Below are 23396 nucleotides of genomic sequence, written 5' to 3'. Positions count from 1 at the left end.
CGGAAGAGAAAAAGTTGAGCCGCTGCTGGTCGGCCGACCAAGGCGTGGTAGCCTCCGGAAGGAATTCGCCTGGGACGCGCAGCGGTTGTCCGTAGACTAACTCCGCTGCCGAGGACTGGAGGTCTTCTTTGACCGCGGTGCGTAGGCCTAGTAGTACCCACGGTAGGCGGTCAGTCCAGGTACTGTCCTGCAGGCCGGTGCGGAGTGAGGCCTTGAGTGACCGGTGGAAGCGTTCACAAAGCCCGTTGGCCTGCGGGTGGTACGCCGTGGTTCGGTGGAGCGTCACACCGAGGTTGCGTGCTGTGGCCGTCCAGAGTTCGGAGGTGAACTGGGCGCCTCTGTCGGAGGTTATGTCGGCCGGTACGCCGAACCTCGCTACCCAGGTGTTAACGAACGCCCTGGCGATGTCGGCTGTGGTGGTGGAGGTCAGCGGCACTGCCTCAGGCCAGCGTGTGTAGCGGTCGACCATCGTGAGGAGATAAGTCTGGCCTTGCGATGGCGGCAGGGGCCCGACGATTTCGACGTGTACGTGGTCGAAGCGGCGGCTGGGTACCTCGAAGTCTCCCAGGGGTGCTTTTGAATGCCATTGTACCTTAGCCCGTTGGCAGGCGAGGCAGGAGGTGGCCCAAGTTCGAACATCTCTGCTGAGGCCGCGCCAGACGAAACGCTGGGAGAGGAGTTTGACGGACGCGCGGGAACCCGGGTGGGAGAGCCCGTGGAGCGCGTCGAAGACGCGGCGGCGCCAGGCTTCAGGGACGACCGGCCTGGGTTGGCTGAGTGTGATGTCGCAAGTGACTGCCGTGGCTTCGGGCCCGTGCGCGACCTTGGCTAGGCGTAGCCCTGGCAGGTTGGTAGCCGCCGAGAGGAGGTCTGGGTCCGTGAGCTGGGCCGCTGCTAGTTGCGCGTAGTCGACCGCGAGGTGATTCGCGCAGATGGCGGGACGGGAAAGGCAGTCGGCGACAACGTTGTCTCTACCGGAGACATGCTGGATGTCCGTGGTAAACTCGGACACGGCCGCGAGCTGGCGTTGCTGCCGAGCGGACCAGGGTTCGGTGTGCTTGGCCATCGCGTATGTGAGTGGCTTGTGGTCCACGTATGCGGTGAAGGGGTGGCCTTCCAGGAGGAACCTGAAATGGACCGACAGGTGGAGCGCGAGAAGCTCGCGGTCGAAAGTGGAGTATTTGACCTCCGGGGGGCGCAGTTGGCGGCTGTAGAAGGCAAGTGGCTGCCACGCGCCATTAACCCACTGCTCGAACACGGCCCCGACCGCGTGGTCGGAGGCGTCGGTGGTGAGCGCGACCCGGGCGTCGGCCCTCGGGTGCGCGAGCAGAGTGGCGTCAGCGAGCGCGTTTTTGGTGGCATCGAAGGCGGCTGACGTGTCAGTGGTCCAGGCTACGGCCATCTTGCCGGATTTACCTCAGAGGGAGTCGTATAGGGGCTTCATGAGGGCTGCAGCTCTGGGGATGAACCTGTTGTAGAAGTTCACCATCCCGAGGAACTCCTGGAGGCCCTTGATGGTTGTGGGGCGGGGGAACTGCTGGACGGCCTGCACCTTGTTGGGCAGGGGGACGACCCCAGCAGGGGTGATGTGGTGACCGAGAAAATCGATCTCGGTTAGGCCGAATTGGCACTTCGCTGGGCTGAGGATGAGCCCGTGTTGGGCTAGGCGCCCGAACAGGACGCGAAGGTGTTCGAGGTGTTCCTGTTTGGAGGAGCTGGCCACGAGAATGTCGTCCAGATAGACGAATAGGAAGTTCAGGTCCCGCAGGACCGAGTCCATAAGGCGCTGGAAAGCCTGGGCTGCATTCTTGAGGCCGAAGGGCATCCTCAGGAACTCGAACAGGCCGAATGGAGTGATGACGGCCGTTTTGGGGATGTCCGCGGGGTGTACGGGGACTTGGTGGTAACCGCGCACCAGGTCGACTTTGGAAAAGACGGTTCGTCCGGCCAGTCGGGCCGAGAAGTCCTGGATGCGAGGCACCGGGTATCGGTCGGGGGTGGTGGTGTGCTGGGCCCCTGTGTCGCACAGAAATCGGCGGTTGGTTCTGTCGTCAGTGACGTACAGTAGAGGCCCCTTTTGCCCCACGGCCATCGCGGGGGCCGGTGCGGGGGAGGAATTGAAGGTACACGGTGGCGTGCAGCGTTGGGCCTTAGTGCCAAAACGGGTTTGGTAGTAACAGTGGCCCGGAGTGGTAGGGCTGGCGGGCCGGGAAGACCGCGTGGTCGTTGCCGCGAGGTCGGGCGTGACGTCGCGCGCGGACTGTGCAGAGAGCAGCCGGTCGGCCTTTTCTGCTATGTCATTCAGGTCCGTGGAGCCGGACTCCACAATGAGCGGGCGGATGCTGGCGGGAAGCTGCCGAATAAAAAGCGTGCGAAAGAGGGCGCCGGGGGGCTTGTCGTCCACGAGGGACAGCATGTGGGAAAGCAGGTCTGATGGTGAAGCGTCACTGAGACCGGGGAGGTCAAGGAGTTGGCAGTGGCGCTGGTAAGAGGACGTTTGAAATTTTTTTAAGGAGCGCAGCCTTCAGATGTTCGTACTTGCCAGTCTGTGGTGGGTCCTGCAGCACTGCCCAAACTTTGGGGACGGTAGCGTACGTGAGCGAGGAGACGAGGTAGTCGTACTTCGTGGTGTCTCCTGTGATGCCTTTCAGCCGGAATCTGGACTCGGCTTGAACGAACCAGGCTTCGGCCAAGTTTTCCCAAAAGTCTGGTAATTTAACCGTGACTGCGTTTGTATCCGCCATGCTAGCTTAGGATTCGTCCTGAGCGTCGGGGTCACCAGTGTTGAGATACCGCGGCAAACGTGGGAGTCGAGACCAGAGCTAGTAAAACAGAACAGCTTTTTATTTCAGCCTCATGGCAAAACAGGAACTGGAAGAGCCCGCGCCTGACTTAAATACTCCCCAGACAGGAAGTGCTCCCGGCAGCCTGTCCCTGTGGGAAACAAGTTGCTGGAGGAAAGGGCCCCCGGTTGGGGGCGTCTGCTTAAACTGTCCGTACCGCCGTGAGCGGATTGTGTCCAGTGGTGGCGTGTCGCCACAGTAATGTCAATTTTGAGGCCAATTTTAATAGAAAGATAAGGTGCTATTCCTCTAGCTTCTGTTAAGCTTAGTTAAATAATGTAGAAGGTCAAAGACAGAGATTGGATTGGGATGGGAAATTGAAGTGGGAAGTGACGGAGTTTAGGGCCACACTTGGGACAAAATGAGGACGTTCGGCAAAACGGTCGCCTAATCTGCATTTGGTTTCCCCTATGTAGAGGAATCCTCCTATTGTCTTGTGTTAATATCACTTCAGCCATTTAATGATTTCATGCTTTCCATTTAAGCACTTCACAGGTTGTTCTTCTTCCTCTTGTCTGTCTGTGTTTGCATATGTGTGGTTCCCCCCCCCGTCCCTCTTTTTTTGTTTTTTTAAATGCTGTTCATCTGTAATTTCTTGCGGTTGTGATGAAGAGCCTAGACCTGAATTGTTAACGTATCTGTTCTCTCCGCAGGTACTGCTTGACCTGCTGAGTATGTCCACCATTTTCTGTTCTGTTTCAGATTTCCAGCATCTGCAGACTTTTGCTTTTTGTTTATAGTGTGAATGCAGCCTGTATCCAGAGTCTGGGCCTGACCTGACATTTGAGTGAAGGAAGAGGAGAATTCCCTGGAAGAGGTAGTCTCACTCTACCTCAGTTCAGAGCTCGTTTGGACTTTGCCACCTGATTTACACTCCAAGTTCCAAATCAATTCAACCACTGAATGTTTGGTCACCCCCACAGAGCTGAAGCTGAAACTACTTCATTTGATGCTAAATTTGCACGCTGTACCGTAATACTTCTTTACACTCATCTTTTGCTGTATTGCTAAATTATAGAAATATGCTTACTGCTTATTAATGTACAGTCAGGTGGTTATAGGCTCATTGGACAGACGGCAGAAGTCTTGAGTGTTTACAGACACTGCTCTACAATTTACATGCATGCTAATTTGAAGCAGTGTGGGGATAAACACTTTCAAATGTGCTGCAATGGTGATATTTTTCTGCTTTGTCTGGACAAGAGAGGGTTAAGTTGAACATTCCATTACGCTTGCCCTTGCCTCCAGGTATTTTATCATAAAACAAAGATTAAATAGGTTTTCATCTAAAAATATACAATAGCTAACATTTCCCATTGCAAATCAATTGGCCTCAGTATATTGGCTTGCCTTGGCTCTAATTGAAGTTTGTTGCAGTAAGACGTAAATAGTAATTTTTAAATCTAAATTTATGCATGAAGCAATTTTGTTTTATGCCACAAAAATAATCTTATCCCCAAATTGGGTGCAGGTATTTTCTGCGTAAGGGAATCTGCGTAAAGATAGGTGGAGGGGTTTGGTTAAAATGGGTATATAGAAATAATTGGGGGACTGGAGTTGACCAACATATATGACAAATAACTATTGATTGCATTTCAGTATTTGCTTCAGCACTATTTGATGCTCTGTGTGGGGATGGCGGGGGTTTGGTTGGGGGGAGGTGATCAAACATTCAGTGGTTGATGTTTTTTATACATAGTTAATTTGATCATGAGTGCAGTAAATCTAGCTGTTGGAGATAATTTGGACCAAGAAAATTACATGGGCTGATTCCCTCCTTCCCCAAATTAACCTGATATTATACAGAAATTATAGCATTATTATGCTTAACATATTGGTAGGAAAGCTCTCTCGTTTTAATGTGCCAAGTTATAAATCCATGATTTTGAATTTTATTGCACAAAAGCCTGTTGATGATCCATATTTATCAACAGTCTGAAGAAGGAAAATTATGATTTCTTTGCAAATTCTAACAGGCAATGACCCACAACATATTTAGTCTGCAAATTCTTATGTTTGAAGGGTGATGCACTTTTTAATAAATTTTGATTGAAATGCAATTTTGAGTTGACAAGCCGATCTGTATGAAGTGTATATATAAAAAAGCATATGCAGCAAAGGCCATTTGCCCTTACAAACAAAGGTGTGCAGTACATTTCATCACTGCAGGATTAATTAAGGGAGGAGGGTAAAACATCTGGGATGCATTTGGTCACCACTTGCAGTCAGTTATGGTGCTTTTGGGAGAGAGCAGGGAGCAGGTTGCCTATTTGTGTTGTATGATGTGGGGAAATGGAGTGAAAATAATTCACCAACTGTGGTTTCCTCCTTAATTAAAAAAAATATAGAAACTTGATGTGCACTGCCATTAAAGTTGTAAAATTAATTTTAAATGTGTTCTTATGTTCTTCGAGGGGAGATGAGGAGAACATTTTTCACCCAGAGGGTGGTGGGGGTCTGGAACTCGCTGCCTGAAAGGGTGGTAGAGGCAGAAACCCTCATCACATTTAAAAAGTATTTGGATATACATTTGAAGTGCCGTAACCTACAGGGCTACGGACCAAGAACTGGAAAGTGGGATTTGGCTGGGTAGCTCTTTTTCGGCCGGCACAGACACGATGGGCTGAATGGCCTCCTTCTGTGCCGTAAATATCTATGATTCTATGTACAAATCTTGGTCATGTTACAATATAGGATGCATGCTACAGATTTCATGACACTTATAGATACAGTGTAGACATTGAGGGTGTTGTGCAGCTTTTCAGATTTTGGAAAGGATTCTCTCTCTCTTACTCATTGACTTAGTCCTTGCCAGCAGTTTAGATCATGTGGATGTGGCGAAGGAGACATTAAGAGGATCATATTGGCATTTGGTTAAGACAGTTTCTGGTACTTGTAGGAGATGAAGGGATGGTAAGAGTGGACACTGCACCCGTTGCCAACTACTCGCTTTTTGTGTCAGTGGTCAGCATTTTAGATCCCCCTTTGTGCTATTCTTGTGCATTTGGGATTTTAACATCGGCATTGTGAGTTTATTTTTGCATGCGCAGGACGGATACTTGCAATGTATGAACTCGTGATCAGCTGTGTTGTTGGCAGTTGAGTATTGGCAGCTCTGAAAATGCTGCAACTCTCAAACACTACAAGGTCTATGACATGGTTCAACAGCTATCCAAATAAATCACTTGTTATGCATTTTCCAGCATTAAATCATTTTGAAGACAGAGTCTTACCACAATCCCAAACTAATCAAGCTGTCGGTGGGGATTGTAAACGTTGATAACTGAAGATCGGCATTTTTTTTCATGAAATGACGAGAAGTTGGGAGAATGTGTTTTTAGGATTCAGTATTGTTATCATACATTCCACTTAGATAATCCTTGTCTGAACTGCACAGATCTCCCCAATCTGAAGCAAACCCAAGGCTTTGTGGTTGAGAGGAAGGGCAGGATTGAAAGTTAGGATTTATTCTGACTTCCCTATTCAAACTTTGTAAAATTGAATGCAGGATTCTCAGTGTATAAAGTTAATCAGCTGAGTGGCAATCCCTCTACTGTGAAATCAGACCCAGTCTGCTCCTGCTTAGTTGTAGTTTTACCTTCCTGTTTCTATATCATATGCATTATTTCAATAACGGTTGAATCACCCACAAAACAGTTCATTTTAGCTAACATCCTGTTGCTTCATTTTGGGAATAGAAGTAGTTTATATCTTAGATGAAATCTTTTAAAGCAATTTTGTTCGCTGTTAGTTAAGTTTTAGTCAGTTATTATATCATATTCTGGAATAAATTATTTTTGGTTTCAAGTGCTCAATCACAGTATACTGAAAAATGCAGCAAAAGTATCAAAAATCAAAATCTCCTACCCAAGTTGGTGGTGGGGTAGGTAGGGGTGTTGTGTGGGAGGCAGGGGAGCATGCTTCTAGACTCCCCCATGAAAATAAAACCTGCACTATCGAAGCCAACTTCCCCTGTCAAAAATGTCTAACTCTATCGCTGCAAAATTTGCACTTTTAAATACTTGAGTTTTTCTCCCCTATTACAGAATTTACAGAGTATTGAGTCTGGCTGTAGCTAAGTCATGACAAATCCATGTGCCACTACACTCCCATTGTGTAAAACTTATTTTTTTATGTCATATGTGAGGCCATTTGCTTTCATTTTATGCAAACTAAATTGTGGAATGTGACCGTACAACATTAATAGGAATCCAATATAATAAAAAAGAATGTAACTTCTTCAGTGGCCTTGGTAATAGGCCTTTATTCAGCGCTGAGTTGCAGCTGTACATTGTTCATTTGAGTCGTCGGCTTTTTTGGTGTCTTTTTTTAAACAGTTTGTCAGCTTTGTAGATTGACATGCATGTTGTTATAAGTATAAAAATTGTGCATTAATTGCCTTTCAATATACAGCTGAAGTTCGTATTCTGTTCAACTTACTGTAATGATACAGACCACTTTTGAAAATACTGAAGTTAAGCAGCACATTTCACGTTAGCAAAAATGTTATGTCTCATTGAACATGTAATATTCTCTCCACCCATAGCTCTAGAAATATTGATTGCCTAGTGCAGAGCTGTACAGATGGATCAGTTCCTGAAATTGTTGGTTTTGTTCAGTTAATTAATCTGAAGCTTCGTTGTTCCAGTCACGCTAAAGCAGAGTGGATAATATCTGACTTTATCATGCATTCCTTTGCTTGCAAAAACATGAGGAAAATATTTGTGAAATCCCGATGTTTTGCTCCTGTCAAAGGGAAATGGCCAGTGCCAGACAGGTAGATCAGTATCTTTATTTCTTTGTGACACTAATGTGTGAAATATTTTTTAATGGATAATTATGTACTGTAGGTCTTGGATGATTATATTCTTGTGTATATAGTGCAATTCTTTGGTTAAACTGATGTAAATAGTGGAAGAATTAACAATTATTTCAAGGGGTTCCGTGGAGTGGCATGTTTTCTTTGTTATAGGCTCGTTAGAATACATATTTCATTGTGCTTTCTGAAATTATGTAAACATGCTATAGTAGCATTCTATTCAAGTTAATAATTTCTATGATACTGTTTCCTGAAAATAAGAACTGATGTTAATCCTGAGGCTTTACTGGATTGCATTTTAACCAGAAATATAAGTTCTCTTCCCGTCTTCTTAGGCAGTCCCTCAGAACCGAGGATGACTTGCTTCCACATTAAAAATGAGTTCTCAGGTGACTGATGAGTCCAATGCGGGACCTACAGTCTCTGTCACAGGTGGGGCAGACGGTGGTTGAAGGTGCGGGTGGGTGGGGTGCTTGTTCTATAGATAAAGCAAAGTGTTAAACATGGTGTGAAAAATCTCATAATGTAATCATTAAATGTTGCTAATTAATGTTTTGTAATGTCTCAATTTGGTCTGTAAATTGGTAAATAGTTAGAAGAAAGAAAATGTTTTACATTTGCTGCTTACTGCTCAAGTATTCAAATGAAAAACTGATGTTACAGTCCATCTAGGAATTTTCAAAATTGTTGCTGTGAATAAATCTCATTAAATTGAATCAAAAGAAATAAAACCTGGTGTCTATGTTCTTGTTGGTAAAACAGTGGGTTTTGTTTGGGAAATTCAAAAAGGATAAACCGGATCTAATTATTCGCAAAGTATCATTGCCAGGCTCAATCCACTGTTATTTCAACCTCCCAAGCAACTCCTAGCAGCTCACCGCCACTGCTTTCTAGACTTGCTTGAAGGGATAATTACTAGTCCTACCCCGGATTCCCCAGACGTTCAATTTCAACTAAAGTTTGAGGTAGCCGAATCCTAAAGACGCTTAATTGGGCCTAAAGGTCTGGACTATATCTCCCTGAAGGAAAGGAACAATCTGAAGATGTTCCCGTCCTCCAGATAGCACTTTTAATAAGTTTAGCTAGACTGTAACGTTCCGGATATTATGAGGGTCTGGAAAACTCCCTCAGAATTCTGCAACTCCTCACCAAGGAGCGTACAGAGATTGAGTTCGCGAGTTTGATGCAGAAGTATTATGTGGGACAATTCTAAAAATATATAGATTTATTAAAGAGCCGACATGTAATTACAGTAGGTGTTTCAATCGCAACATTAACAGTTCCAAAAAGAGTAAGCTTTACAATTCATATTAGAGATCTTAACTTCTCTACAGTTTTACAGTTCTTAGTCTTCTTCCAGGATATCCACCAAAATCAAATACAATACCATTGATCCCCGAGATACAAAGAGTTGAAGACTTACAGAGCTAGCTCTGAAGCCGAGAATCGCTTTGCCCCTTCAAGCGAGTCTATCATTCCATTTGAAAGTTCAATTTTTATACCCTTTCCCATTGGTATTTCCTTTGAAGTTTTCTGCTGATGTAAGCTAATTATCTCATCATTTTTCTGCTGATCCCTGCTATTCTTACAGTTAGATCAGCTGGTAGCATTAAAAATTATGTCTCTACCCTAGGTGTTCGAAGCTCATCATAAAAAACAGTGCAACAGTGGGTGCATCTATCTGATGTCATTTTTACCAAGGTCTTCTGTTTGTGTCTTTTTACGACGTGTAAATTAAAACACCTCAACCAGGGTGATTTATGCAATTCTCAGTTACCTCAGCTGGTTGCAACACAGAATCGTGTCTCCTGTGTTTCGTTTAATGTCATTTTTACAAAGGCATATGTTTCTTAATTTTCTGTGTTTCTTTCCAAAGTGTAATTTAGGACACCTTAACAGGGTGTACCATTGTGTTCTTTCCAAAGCTGCAGACTTCAGGAGCCTCCAACCTCCTGTTTAGTAAGGTTATTGATTCAGTGTCAACAACTTATCTTATCTCAATAGCCTGTATGCTGTTTACAGTTTTAGATTGTTGAGGCTTCCAGATTTCCAAACCCAGTTTGTCATGTTTTAATAAGGCCAGAATTATTTCATAGAATGATGTATTTTTCTGAATATGGCTTATTCCTTCGCATGCTAAACTTAAAGTTTGGGCTAGAAACATTTCTGCAAGGTCTTTATAGCACTTAAAGAAAGAACTTACATTTATATAGTACCTTTCATGACCTCAGGACGTCCCAAAGTGCGTTACAGCTAATTAAGTACTTTTTGAAGTGTAGTCACTTGTGATGTAGAAAAATGCAGCAGCAGATTTGTGCACAGCAAGATCCCACAAACAAGCAATGCGATAAATAATTAGTTTTTAATACTGTTGTTTGGGGGATAAATGTTAGCCAGGACACCAAGGGAACTCCCCTGCATTTCTTTGAATAGTGCCATGGGATCTTTTACGTCCACCCGAGAGGGAAGATGGGACTTCAGCTTATCGTCTCATCCGAAAGACGGCACCTCCGACTGTGCAGCATTCCCTCATACTGCACTGAGGTGTCCACCTAGATTATGTGCTCAAGTCTCTGGAGTGAGACTTGAAGCCACAACCTGGTGACTCAGGAGAGAGTACTACCACTGAGTGAAGACTGACAATACACACAATTTGTGAAGGAACTATCCAGTATTTCACGAGGTGAGTAAAGACAAAGCACACCTTGGTTTGAAGATTAACAAAATACATAGCTAACTTTAATAGTTTGAAGTTTAATAGTTTATTAATATATTCCTCCAATTGAAGTAAATGACATATAATGGATTGTTTGAATACTGTTTACAGTTGAATAAGCTCAACATTTGCAGTAGCTGAGATTGTTTCTTGTCTCTAGTTATAAAACCAATAGCTTGATGTCACAATTTGAATGACTAAGAAGGATTCATGTAGTTCTTTATATTGAATCTACAGTGTGGTGGTAAGAGTATTTCCTCAGCAACATGAGATTAGAAATTGTGATTAAGATGGCTGCTTGGATCAGTGTTAGTTTCAGAGATGTGGAAATACACTTCCATTTGTGCAGAACCAATCTTTGATTGTGAACAGCTAATGGGACAGGCAGTTCTTTTTAATTGGTAGGAGGGAAAGGATAGCCTTCTTTATTATGAGTTTTTTAAAGAATGCATGTAAAGCAGGCTATACATAAAGAGCATAAGAATTAGGATCAGGAGTAGGCCATATGGCCCCTCGAGCCTGCTCCACCATTCAATAAAATCATGGTTGATCTTCGACCTCAACTCGTTTCCCGCCCGATCTCCATATCCTTTGATTCCCCCTAGAATTCAAAAGTCTATCTATCTCAGCCATGATATATATATAGATAGATATAGATATATTTAGATATATATATACGCGACGATTCACCATCCACAGCCCTTTGGGTTAAAAAATTCCAAAGACTCATAACCTGAGTGAAGAAATTCCTCCTCATCTCAGTCCCAAATGGCCGACACCTTATCCTGAGACGATGCCCCCTAATTCGAGACTCTCCAGCCAGGGGAAGCAACCTCTCAGCATCTACCCTGTCAATCCCCCTCAGAATCCTATATGTTTCAATGAGAGCACTGCCTTTAAGGCAAGTATACTCTTCCTCCGATAAGGAGACCAAAACTGTGCACCATGCTACAAGTGTGGTTTCACCGGAGCCCTGTAGTAAGACTTCTTTACTCTTGTACTCCAACCCCCCTTGCAATAAAGGCCAACATGCTATTTGCCTTCCAAATTGCTTGCTGTACATAGAAACATAGAAGATAGGAGCAGGAGTAGGCCATTCGGCCCCTCGAGCCTGCTCCGCCATTCAATGCGATCATGGCTGATCATCCAAATTCAGTACCCTGTCCCTGCTTTCTCCCCATATCCCTTGATCCCTTTAGCCTTAAGAAATATATCCAACTCCTTCTTGAATATATTTAATGAATTGGCCTCTACTGCCTTCTGTGGTAGAGAATTCCACAGGTTCACCACTCTCTGGGTGAAGAAATTCCTCCTCATCTCTGTCCTAAATGGCTTACCCCTTATCCTTAGACTGTGACCCCTGGTTCTGGACTCCCTGACCATCGGGAACATCCTTCCTGCATCTAGTCTGTCCAGTCCTGTCAGAATTTTATAAGTTTCAATGAGATCCCCTCTCATTCTTCTAAACTCCAGCAAGTACAAGCCCAATCGTCCCAATCTCTCCTCATACGTCATTCCTGCCATCCCAGGTATCAGCCTGGTGAATCTTCGCTGAACTCCTTCCATGGCAAGAACATCCTTCCTCAGATAAGGCGACCAAAACTGCAGGGTGTTGATTAGTCTGTGGGACAGCTCTCTCAATTTTGGCACAAGTCCCCAGATGTTGCTGAGGAAGACTTTGCAGGGTCGACTGGACTGGGTGTGCCGTTGCCGTGTCTGTAGCCAGTGCCGAGGTCGATGCTGAGTTGTCCGTCCAGTTTCATTCTTATTATGTTTCGTAGCGGTTAGTTACAACTGAGTGGTTTGCTGGGCCATTTCAGATGGCAGTTAAGAGTCAACCACATTGCTGTGGGTCTGGATTCACATATAGGCCAGACCAGGTAAGGATGGCAGATTTCCTTCCCGAAAGGACATTAGTGAACCAGATGGGTTTTTACAACAATCTGATAGCTTCATGGTCACCATTACTGATACTAGCTTTTTATTCCAGATTTATTTAATTAACTGAATTTAAATTCCCCAGCTGCCGTGGTGGGATTTGAACTCGTGCCTCTGGATCATGAGTCCAGGCCTCTGCATTACTAGCTAACTAACATTACCACTTTGCTACCACAATGCAATTTCCACTATCTCGTCAAAGAAGTCAATTATTCAGGCATGACTTTCACCCATAATGCCATGCTGACTAGTTCCATATTTCTCCTGGTGGTTCATCACTTACTCCTTCAGGACATGCACCAGTATTTTCCCTATAATGGATGTCATGCTAACTGGTCTGTAGCTCCCTGGGTATCTGTTTAACCCTTTTTATAGATTGGCATCATATTTCCTTTTCGCCAATCCATAGGCATAGTCCTATTTTCAAGGATTCCCTAAAGATGCATACTAGAACATAACCAGTTTTATTAGGTACTTTCTTTAGCACCCTAAAGTGAATTCCACTTGTGTCTATAAATCCTTCAACCTATCACATCTTTATTGTTTTTATATAATTTATTTGTCATAGAATCTTCCCATCTTGCGCTAGAAATGCAAACCCAGCAGTAAGAATATTGCCTGAAGAAATGATTCTGGTTTGTAATCCCCGTGTATCAATAATAATAACCTATTTCACAAATTTGCAATTGAAGTGTGAAATTGTTTTGCTCTAGATTAACACAAATGGATATTATTTTGAATCTCTAGCTACAGCTTAAAATACGTACTCAAAGTAAATTGATCTGAATGGTTGCAAATGTTACACTCCAAATAACTACAGGTCAGTCAGCCTAACGTCAGAGGTTGGAAAACTTCGAGAGACCATAATACGGAACAAAATTAATTGTCACTTGGAAGAACATGGGTTACTAAATAACAGCCAACATGGATTTGTTAAAGGCAAATAGTGTCTGACAAACTTGATTTGAGTTCTTTGATGAAATAACAGAGAGGGTTGATGAAGGTAGTGTAGTTGATGTGTATATATGGACTTGCAGAAGGCGTTTGCTAAAGTGCCACATAATAGACTTATTAGCAAGATTGACGCCCATGGGATTAAATGGACAGTGACAGCAAGGATACAAAATTGGCTATTGAACAGAAAGCAGTGAGTAGCAGTGAACGGTTGTTTAGCAGACTGAAGGGAAGTATACAGTGGTGTCCCCAGGGGTTGATATTGGGACCATGGCTTTCCTTGATATATATCAATGATCTGGACTTGGGTATAGGGGGCATAATTTCAAAGTTTGCAGATGATACAAAGCTTGGAACTGCAGTAAACAGTGAAGAGGATAGCAGCAGACTACAGGATGACATAGACAGACTGTTGAAATGGGCAGACATGTGGCAGATGAAATTTAATGCAGAGAAGTGTGAGGTCATGCATTTTGGAAGAAAAATGGGGAAAGGCAATATAAATTAAATGTTACAATTTTAAATGAGACCTTTACAGAGAGACCTGGGGGTTCACATACATAAATCTTTGAAGGTGTCAGGTCAAGTTGATCAGGCTGTTAAAAAACCACACAGGGCCCTTGGCTTTATAAATGGAGGCATAGAATACAAAAGCAAGGAAGTTAGGACAATACTTTATAACTCCACTGCTTAGGCCTCAGCTAAAGTATTGTGTCCAGTTCTGGGCACCATACTTTCAGAAGGATTTCAAAGCGCATAGTTCTCCATCAGACGTTCTTGGTTGTGAATGAACCATTAGCAGGTTGGTAGAGTGGTGATGTGGTATTTCTCAGGTGGGGAATGAAAAAATCAACAGACAAGGTTCTGAGTTGTGTTTATGCAGCTCCTAATGGTGGTTACGGGTGTCTTAGAACTGGTCTTCTGTCCACCATCACAACCAGTGAATTGTGCCAAGGAGCTGAAAAGAAAAAAACATTAAACACAAATAGAAACACATTGAAATTGAAAGGGGAAAATATCTGACTGAAAGTTGGAATTTCCTTTGCAGTAATTAAATTGAGTTGTCAAAATGTAAGACTATTTTAATTTGTGTGACATACTTTGAAATTACGTAGCACTAGTTGAGTTAAATGAAGCCCAGTTATTATTAGCTTACTAATGATCCTAAATCTTTACTTGGGCACCAAATCCTGTTCACCCATCACCCCTGTGCTCACTGACTTACATTGGCTCCTGGTCCAGCAACACCTCGATTACAAAAAAAAAAGTCTCATCCTTGTTTTCAAATCTCTCCATGGCTTCGCTCCTCCCTATTTCTGTAACCTCCTCCAGCTCTACAACCCTCCCAAGATCTCTGCGCATCTCTAATTCTAGCCTCTTGCACAGCCCTGATTTTAATCGCTTCACCATTGGTGGCCATACCTTCAGCTGCCTCGGCCCTAAGCTCTGGAATTCCCTCCTTAAACTTTTCCGTCTCTCCACCAATGTTCCCTGTAAGCTGCGCTTTGTTCTGCATGGCCTGTTTCTTTTAATGCGCGGCCCCTTTAAATTTCTGTGCATGCGCCGTATATACAATGTAAAAGCCTCTGAGCGGACTGCGCAGGACCTTGCAGATTATTGCGCTGCTGCACGCGCGCAGCTTTGAGGGAGCATTGCTCTCCACCCCCTCTCCTCCTTTAAGATGCTCCTTAAAACCTACCTCTTTGACCACATATATACTGTGGCTGCAAGAGCAGGCCAGAGGCTGGGTATTCTGTGGCGAGTGTCTCACCTTCTGACTTCCCAAAGCCTTTCCACCATCTACAAGACACAAGTCAGGAGTGTGATGGAATACTCTCCACTTGCCTGGATGAGTGCAGCTCCAACAACACTCAAGAAGCTTGACACCGTCCAGATGCACAGCAGCAAGTTGCCACGGCTTCTTCGGCAGCACCTCCCAAACCTGAGCCCTCGACCACCTAGAAGGACAAGGGCAGCAGGCTCATGGGAACACCATCACCTGCAAGTTTCCCTCCAAGTTAGACACCATCCTGACTTGGAAATATATTGCTATTCCTTCATCATCGTTGGGTCAAAATCCTGGAACTCCCTCCATAACAGCATTATGGAAGTACCTTCACCACACTGACTGCAGCGGTTCAAGAAGGCGGGTCACCACCACCTTCTCGAGGGCAATTAGGGGTGGGCAATAAATGCTGGCCTTGCCAGCGACGCCAACATCCCAGGAACTAATAAAAATAAAGCTTTTGGTCACCTGCCCTAATATCGCCTTGTATGGCTTGGTGTCAAGTTTTGTTTGATGACGCTCCTGTGAAGCACCTTGAGACGTTTTACCACGTTAAAAGCACTATATAAATGCAAGTTGCATTAAAAAAGTCTCAGTCCGTTTGGGACATAAATGTGTGCATGTGACAATATTCATCACGCAATGGATTTTAAAGTAACTAATGTATTTTATGACTTGTCTCACGCTTGTTTTATATTCAGGAAATTATTGCGTATCCACTGTAGATGCTTTTAGCCTTTAACCGATCTTAAAAATGCTATTCACCACGAGGACACGATATGTTCCATGCCTAAGGCTAGATCATTAACTGAGTGTGTGCAGGGTTGATATGAGCAGTGGAAATTCACAGCAACACATTGAGCAGTGATGTGAAGAGCTGTAAATTGACAGTTGTTGAGATGCCTGCGTGTTGAGGCTGGCACATTTTTGCAGATTGGGGAAAAATAGTTGTCAGTTTCAAGCTAATTGCAGATTAACAGTTCTAATAAGCTAAAACAAGTGTTACATTCTGCACGAAAGTTTATTGCGGCTATACATAAAGCTTGGTAATCAATTGAAACAACAATTGTAGGACTTGATTCCACTTTGGCTGATGGCAATCTGCTTGTAAAGCAGTAGAGAGTGAAATGAAATATGAAATGCTTGAAATACGCAGCAGATCAGTCAGCATCTATAAAAAGCAAAATAGAGGTTAGTGACCTTTGGCCCTTCCTGAGAACTGCACAATTGATCTACACTTATAAATACATTGAACTTGATTTCAGAATTCAGTGTGAAAACTGCATCTTTTTTTCCCCGAAAAGAATATTAGTGTGTGTGTAATAACAACTGAAAATGCTGGAAAAACTCAGCAGGCCAGGCAGCATCTGTGGAGAGAGAAACAGAGTTAACGTTTCAGGTCTGGGACCCTTCGTTAGGAAGGACAGACAGAAAGGAAAGGGAGGTGGGGTTGCTATGTTAATCAAGGATGGAATCACTGCAATCGTCAGAAATGATATTGGGTCAAAGGATCAGGATAGTGAAACAGTTTGGGTGGCGATAAGGAATAATAAGGGGAAAAAGTCACTAGTGGGCGTAGTCTATAGGCCTCCTAACAGTTGCAACTCTGTTGGTCGGAGTATAAATCAGGAAATAGTTGGGGCTTGTAATAAGGGAACAGCTATAATCATGGGGGATTTTAACTTTCATATTGACTGGACTAATCAAATTGGGCATGGCAACCTTGAGGAAGAGTTCATAGAGGTATTAGGGACGGGTTCCTTGAGCAGTATGTAACTGAACCAACCAGGGGGCAGGCAATCTCAGATCTGGTCCTGTGTAATGAGACAGGATTAATAAAAAATGTCCTAGTAACGGATCCCCTTGGAATGAGTGACCATAATATGGTTGAATTCCAAATTCAGTTTGAGGGTGAGAGAGTTGGATCTCAAACCAGCGTACTGAACTTAAATAAAGGAGATTATGAAGGTATGAGAGTAGAATTGACTAAAGTGGACTGGGAAAACAGATTAAAGTGTAAGACGGTACAAGAGCAGTGGTCTACATTCAAGGAGATATTTCACATCTTTCACGATAAATATATTCCACTGAGGAAAAAGGGGAGTAAAAGAAAAGACAGCCATCCGTGGCTTAGTAAAGTAATAAAGGATAGTATCCGACTGAAAACAAGGGCATATAAAGTAGCCAAATCTAGTGGGAGGATAGAAGATTGGGAAGCATTTAAAAGCCAGCAAACAATAACTAAAAGATTAATTAAGAAAGGGAAGATAGATTATGAAAGTAAACTAGCAAAAAATATAAAAACAGATAGCAAGAGTTTCTACAGCTATATAAAAAGAAACAAGGGTGGCTAAAGTGAACATTGGTCCCTTAGAGGATGGGACCGGGAAACTAGTGGTGGGGAACATGGAGATGGCAAAGATGCTGAACAAATATTTTGTATCAGTCTTTACAGTAGAGGACACTAAAAATATCCCAACACTGGACAAACAGGGGGCAATGGGGGGGAGGAGCTAAACACGATTAAAATCACAAAGGAGATGGTACTCGGTAAAATAATGGGACTTAAGGCGGATAAATCCCCCGGACCTGATGCCCTACATCCTAGGGTCTTGAGAGAAGTGGCGGTAGGGATTGTGGATGCATTGGTGATTATTTTCCAAAACTCCCTGGACTCAGGAAAGGTCCCAGCAGATTGGAAAACTGCTAATGTAACACCTTTATTTAAGAAGGGAAGTAGACAAAAAGCTGGAAACTATAGACCAGTTAGCCTAACATCTGTGGTTGGCAAAATGTTGGAGTCCATTATTAAGGAAACAGTAACAGAGCATTTGGATGAACATAATTTAATAGGACAGAGTCAGCATGGTTTTATGAAAGGGAAGTCATGTTTGACAAATTTGCTCGAATTCTTTGAGGACGTAACATACAGGGTGGATAAAGGGGAACCAGTGGATGTAGTGTATTTGGACTTCAAAAAGGCACTTGACAAGGTTCCACACACGATTACTGATCAAGATAAAAAAATCACAGGATTGGGGGTCATATACTGGCATGGGTGGAAGATTGGCTATCTAACAGAAAACAAAGAGTTGGGATAAATGGTTCATTCTCAGGATGGCAATCAGTAACTAGTGGTGTTCCGCAGGGGTCAGTGCTGGGACCCCAACTCTTTACAATCTATATTAACGATTTGGAGGAAGGGACCGAGTGCAACGTATCCAAGTTTGCCGACGATACAAAGATGGGAGGGAAAGCAGTGAGTGAGGAGGACATAAAAAACCTGCAAAAGGACATAGACAGGCTAAGTGAGTGGGCAGAGATTTGGCAGATGGAATATAATATTGGAAAGTGTGAGGTTATGCACTTTGGCAGAAAAAATCAAAGAGCAAGTTATTATCTAAATGGAGAGAAACTGCAAAGTGCTACATTACAAAGGGATCTGGGGGTCCTGGTGCATGAAACACAAAAAGTTAGTATGCAGGTGCAGCAGGTGATCAGGAAAGGCCAATGGAATCTTGGCTTTTATTGCAAGGGGGATGGAGTATAAAAACAGGGAGGTCTTGCTGCAGTTATACAGGGTATTGGTGAGGCCACACCTGGAATACTGCGTGCAGTTTTGGTTTCCATATTTAAGAAAAGATATACTTGTTCTCGAGGCGGTTCAGAGAAGGTTCACTCGGTTGGTTCCAGAGATGACGGGGTTGACGTATGAGGAAAGGTTGAGTAGGTTGGGCCTCTACTCATTGGAGTTCAGAAGAATGAGAGGCGATCTTATCGAAACATATAAGATTGTGAGGGGGCTTGATCGGGTGGATGCGGTGAGGATGTTTCCACTGATGGGTGAGACTAGAACTGGGGGGCATAATCTTAGAATAAGGGGCTGCCCTTTCAAAACTGAGATGAGAAACTTCTTCACTCAGAGGGTAGTAAATCTATGGAATTTGCTACCCCAGAGAGCTGTGGAAGCTGCAACATTAAATAAATTTAAAACGGAGATAGACAGTTTCCTAGCAGACAAGGGAATTAGGGGTTACGGGGAGAGGGCAGGGAAGTGGACGTGAGTCCAGATTCGGATCAACCATGATCCTATTGAATGGCGGAGCAGGCCCGAGGGGCCGTATGACCTACTCCTACTTATGTTCTTTGCCCCTCCATCTCTCTATTAACTCCTGCATTCCTACTACCCTTGAACTCTTTGACTCTCCCACTGTGCATCCCTGCTCTCTCTGCCCCACTGTTGGTGGCCATGCCTTCAGTCTTCTTAGCTCTAAGCTTTGGAATTTCCAACCTAAACCTCCACCTCCCTCTCCTCCTTTATGACCCTCCTTAAAACCCACTTCTTTGACGAATCTTTTGGCCACCCCACCTCATCTCTTCTAGCTCACTATCCATTTTTATCTGATTGCACCTATGTGAAGCACCATGGGACATGCTGCCACGTTAAAAGTGCTATATAAATACAAGTTCTTGTTGTGTAGGACATGTATTGCCACGTGAAGCTTCTAGGAAGATAAATCTCTAAAAATTCTCCATGACCCATGCAAATAGTCACTTAACATTACTGTACATTCTACATTTTTCACCTGTGACTCACTTGTTTTCCAAAGGTAACAGTTCCATACTCCCATAAGAAGCTATTGATGTTTTGCAGCAGATTTGATCTTTTATATTTGTTCTTGCGCCATTATACTTATCCATTCTTTTAAAGGAATCAATCAAAATAAAGTTAACTGCTTTGGATGAAAGTGCGTTCCACATACTCTGGAGGGAGGGAAGAGGGGGAGTAAACAGCATGAGAATTCCAATCTCTGTTAAATCCTTTTGAATCACAGACCAGTGAGTTTGATGTATATCATGGGTAAAGTTATGGACACCTTTATTGAAGATAAGATCAGAAGATAGCCAATATGAGTTCATGAAGGGGAGGTCTTGTCAATCTATATTACAGGTGTGACAAAGGAGCTTGATGGGGTAAGGCAGTGGATGTGGTGTATTGGTTTGAGTAAGGCCTTTGATACAGTTCCTCTGGAAAATCTGGTATTGAAAATAAAGAAAGCGGGAATCAGTGGATATCACCGCACGTCAACTACAAGAGAAATGCAGGGAACAGCACCAACCACTGTACATGGCCTGCTTTGATCTCACAAAAGCCTTCGACACTGTCAACCGTGAGGGATTATGGAGTGTCCTCCTCAAATTCGGCTGCCCTCAAAAGTTTGTCACCATCCTCCGCCTGCTTCACGATGACATGCAAGCTGCGATCCTGACCAACGGTTCCACCACAGACCCAATTCATGTACGAACCGTGGTCAAACAAGGCTGTGTCATCGCACCAGCGCTCTTCTCGATCTTCCTTGCTGCAATGCTCCATCTCACTCTCGGTAAGCTCCCCACTGGAGTGGAGCTAATTTACAGAACAAATGGAAAACTGTTCAACCTCCGTCGCCTCCAGTCCAGATCCAAGGTCGTCCCATCCTCTGTCGTCGAATTCCAGTACGCAGACGAAGCTTGCGTCTGCTCTCACTCGGAGTTCGAACTCCAAACCATCGTCAACACCTTCACCGAAGCGTATGAGAGCATAGGCCTTACACTAAACATCCGTAAGACAAAGGTCCTCTACCAACCTACCCCCGCCACACAGTCTGCCCCCCGATTATCAAAATCCACGACAAGGCCTTGGACAACGTGGACCACTTTCCATACCTCGGGAGCCTGCTGTCAACAAGGGCAGATGTCGACGATGAAGTCCAACACCGCCTTCAGTGTGCCAGTGCAGCCTTCGGTCGCCTGAGGAAGAGAGTGTTTGAAGACCAGCACCTCAAACCCGGCACTAAGCTCATGGTCTACAGAGCAGCAGGGATACCCGCCCTGCTGTATGCCTCAGAGACATGGACCATATACAGCAGGCACCTCAAAGCACTGGAGAGGTACCACCAACGCTGCCGCCGCAAGATCCTGCAAATCCATTGGCAGGATAGGCGCACCAACGTCTGTGTTCTTGCTCAGGCCAACATCTCCAGCATCGAAGCTTTGACCACGCTCGATCAGCTCTGATGGACGGGTCACATTGTCTGCATGCCCGATACGAGACTCCCAAAACAAGCGCTCTACTCGGAGCTCCGGCACGGCAAGAGAACCCCAGGTGGGCAGAGGAAACGCTTCAAGGACACCCTCAAAGCCTCCTTGAAAAAGTGCAACATCCCCACCGACACCTGGGAATCCCTGGCCCAAGACCGCACAAAATGGAGGAGAAGCATCCGGGAAGGCGCCGAACACCTCGAGTCTCTTTGCTGGGAGCAAGCGGAAGCCAAGCGCAAGGAGCGCACGTCAACCCAAGCACCCCACCCACCTGCCCCTTCAATCACCGTCTGCCCCACCTGTGACAGAGACTGTAGGTCCCGCATTGGACTCATCAGTCACCTGAGAACTCATTTTTAATGTGGAAGCAAGTCATCCTCGGTTCTGAGAGACTGCCTAAGAAGATTACAATGGTTGACCGATAGAACCCAGAGGGTAGTGGTTCAGGGACTATTTTGTTTAATATCTTCATAAATGATCCGGAGCTATGAAGCCAAATTTGTAGATGATACAAATCTAATGAAGGTGGTAGACTCCAAAACTGAACAGTATAGGCTACAGGAGGATTTGAACATACTTGGGAATTAGAAGGCCATGCAGAGAAATGCAAAGTGCTAAACATGGGGGCAAAAAATCCAGGAAGAGATTATTAATTAAATGGAAAGAAAATAATGTGTAGATCTGAGATCTGGGGGTCTTGATTGACAATAAATTGAAGCTATCATAACAATGCTCGATGGCTGTGAGTAAGGCAAATCTGATACAGGTTATTAATCCCTTATCCAAAACCCTTGGAGCCAGATGTGTTTCGGAATTTGGAATTTTTCAGATTTCAGAACGGTAGGGGTATCTGCAGCCCTTATTGACATTTTCACAGTGAAATTAAACTCAAAATCACAAAATAACAAAAAATATCAGAGAGCAGCAGACGCACGTGTGACTGGTAGCAGCGCTGAGACACAACTGACGCCTCACACCTGCGTGGGTCAAGCATCGGCCGCGCCGGGTCATGTTTGGCGCCACTTGGGTCATGTCGTGCACACAAGTGACGCTCCACGAAAAAACTTCGGTTTTCAGAGCTTTTCAAATTTCAGAATTGCGGATAAGGGATTGTGGACCTGTATATAAATAGAAAATGCATGAAATACTCAGCAGGTCAGGAAGGATCTGTGAAGAAAGAAGCAGAGTTAACGTTTCAGGTCAATGACCTTTTGTCAGAACTGGAAAATGTTACAGATGTAACAGTTTTTAAGCAAATACAAAGGCAGGGAAAGTAGAGGGTGGTGGTGGGAGCAGGGGGTGGGTGGGTGGAAGAAAGAACAACAGGGAAGGTGTGTGATGAGGTGAAAAGCAGGAGTGATTAAATGAAAAAAGGGATGATGGTGAAAAGCGGAAGGGGATGGTAATGGGACAAGTAAAGAAACAAAAGATGGGTCTGGAGGAGGTGTAAGTGGCAACAGCAGAATCATTACCATTACCAGTTGTCGGAAATAATGGGAGCAGTGGTTATGATCCTAAGTTATTGAACTCGATGTTGAGTCCAGAAGGTTGTCAAGTGCCTAATCAAAAGATGAGGTGCTGTTCCTCGAGCTTCCATTGAGCTTCATTGGAACAGTGGGAGGCCGAGGACAGAGAGATCAGAGTGGGAGTGAGGCAGAGAATTAATATGGCAAGCTACCGGAAACTCAGGGTCACGCTTGCAGATTGAATGAAGGTGCTCAGCAAAGCAATGACCCAATCTGCGTTTGGTCTCCCTAGTGTGGATGAGACCACCTCATGAGCAGTGAATACAGTATACTAAAATGAAAGAAGTACAAGTAAATCACTCTTTCACCTGGAAGGATTGTTTGGGACCCTGGATGGTGGGAAAGGAGAAGGTGAAAGGGCAGGTGTTGCATCTCCTGCACTAGCATGGGAAGGTGCCGTGCGAAGGGGAGTGGATTTTGAAGGTGATGGAAGAGTGGACCAGGGTAGCGCGGAGGGAACAGTCCGTTCGGAAAGCTGGAAGGAGAGGGGAAGATGTGCTTGGTGGTGGCATTGAGCTGGAGATGGCGGAAATAGTGGAGGATGATGTTGGGATGTATTAAAAGCAAATCCGGTGTTGGGATGTATTAAAAGCTCAATATTGAGCCAAAATAGTGAGGTAATCCTTCCTCTTTATAAATCAATGGTGCAACCGCACTTAGGAATATTGTGTAAAGTCCTGGACGCCACAGTGCAAAAGGAATATTGCAGCTATTGAAAGGATACAGAGAGTGC

The 23396-nt window shown here is 44.4% G+C and overlaps 1 protein-coding gene across 7 annotated transcripts in view; it reads left to right on the top strand.

The window, feature by feature from the left end:
• wdr7 (WD repeat domain 7) overlaps window positions 1-23396 on the top strand; it is an 836682-nt gene that overhangs the window by 41681 nt on the left and 771605 nt on the right. The gene's annotated exons all lie outside the window — the stretch shown is intronic.

This window comes from Somniosus microcephalus, chromosome 2 (assembly GCF_052327205.1).
Source record: "Somniosus microcephalus isolate GS21.2 chromosome 2, FLI_Smic_1.0, whole genome shotgun sequence".
Classification (NCBI taxonomy): domain Eukaryota; kingdom Metazoa; phylum Chordata; class Chondrichthyes; order Squaliformes; family Somniosidae; genus Somniosus; species Somniosus microcephalus.
This window is presented reverse-complemented; position numbering and strand designations above follow the sequence as displayed.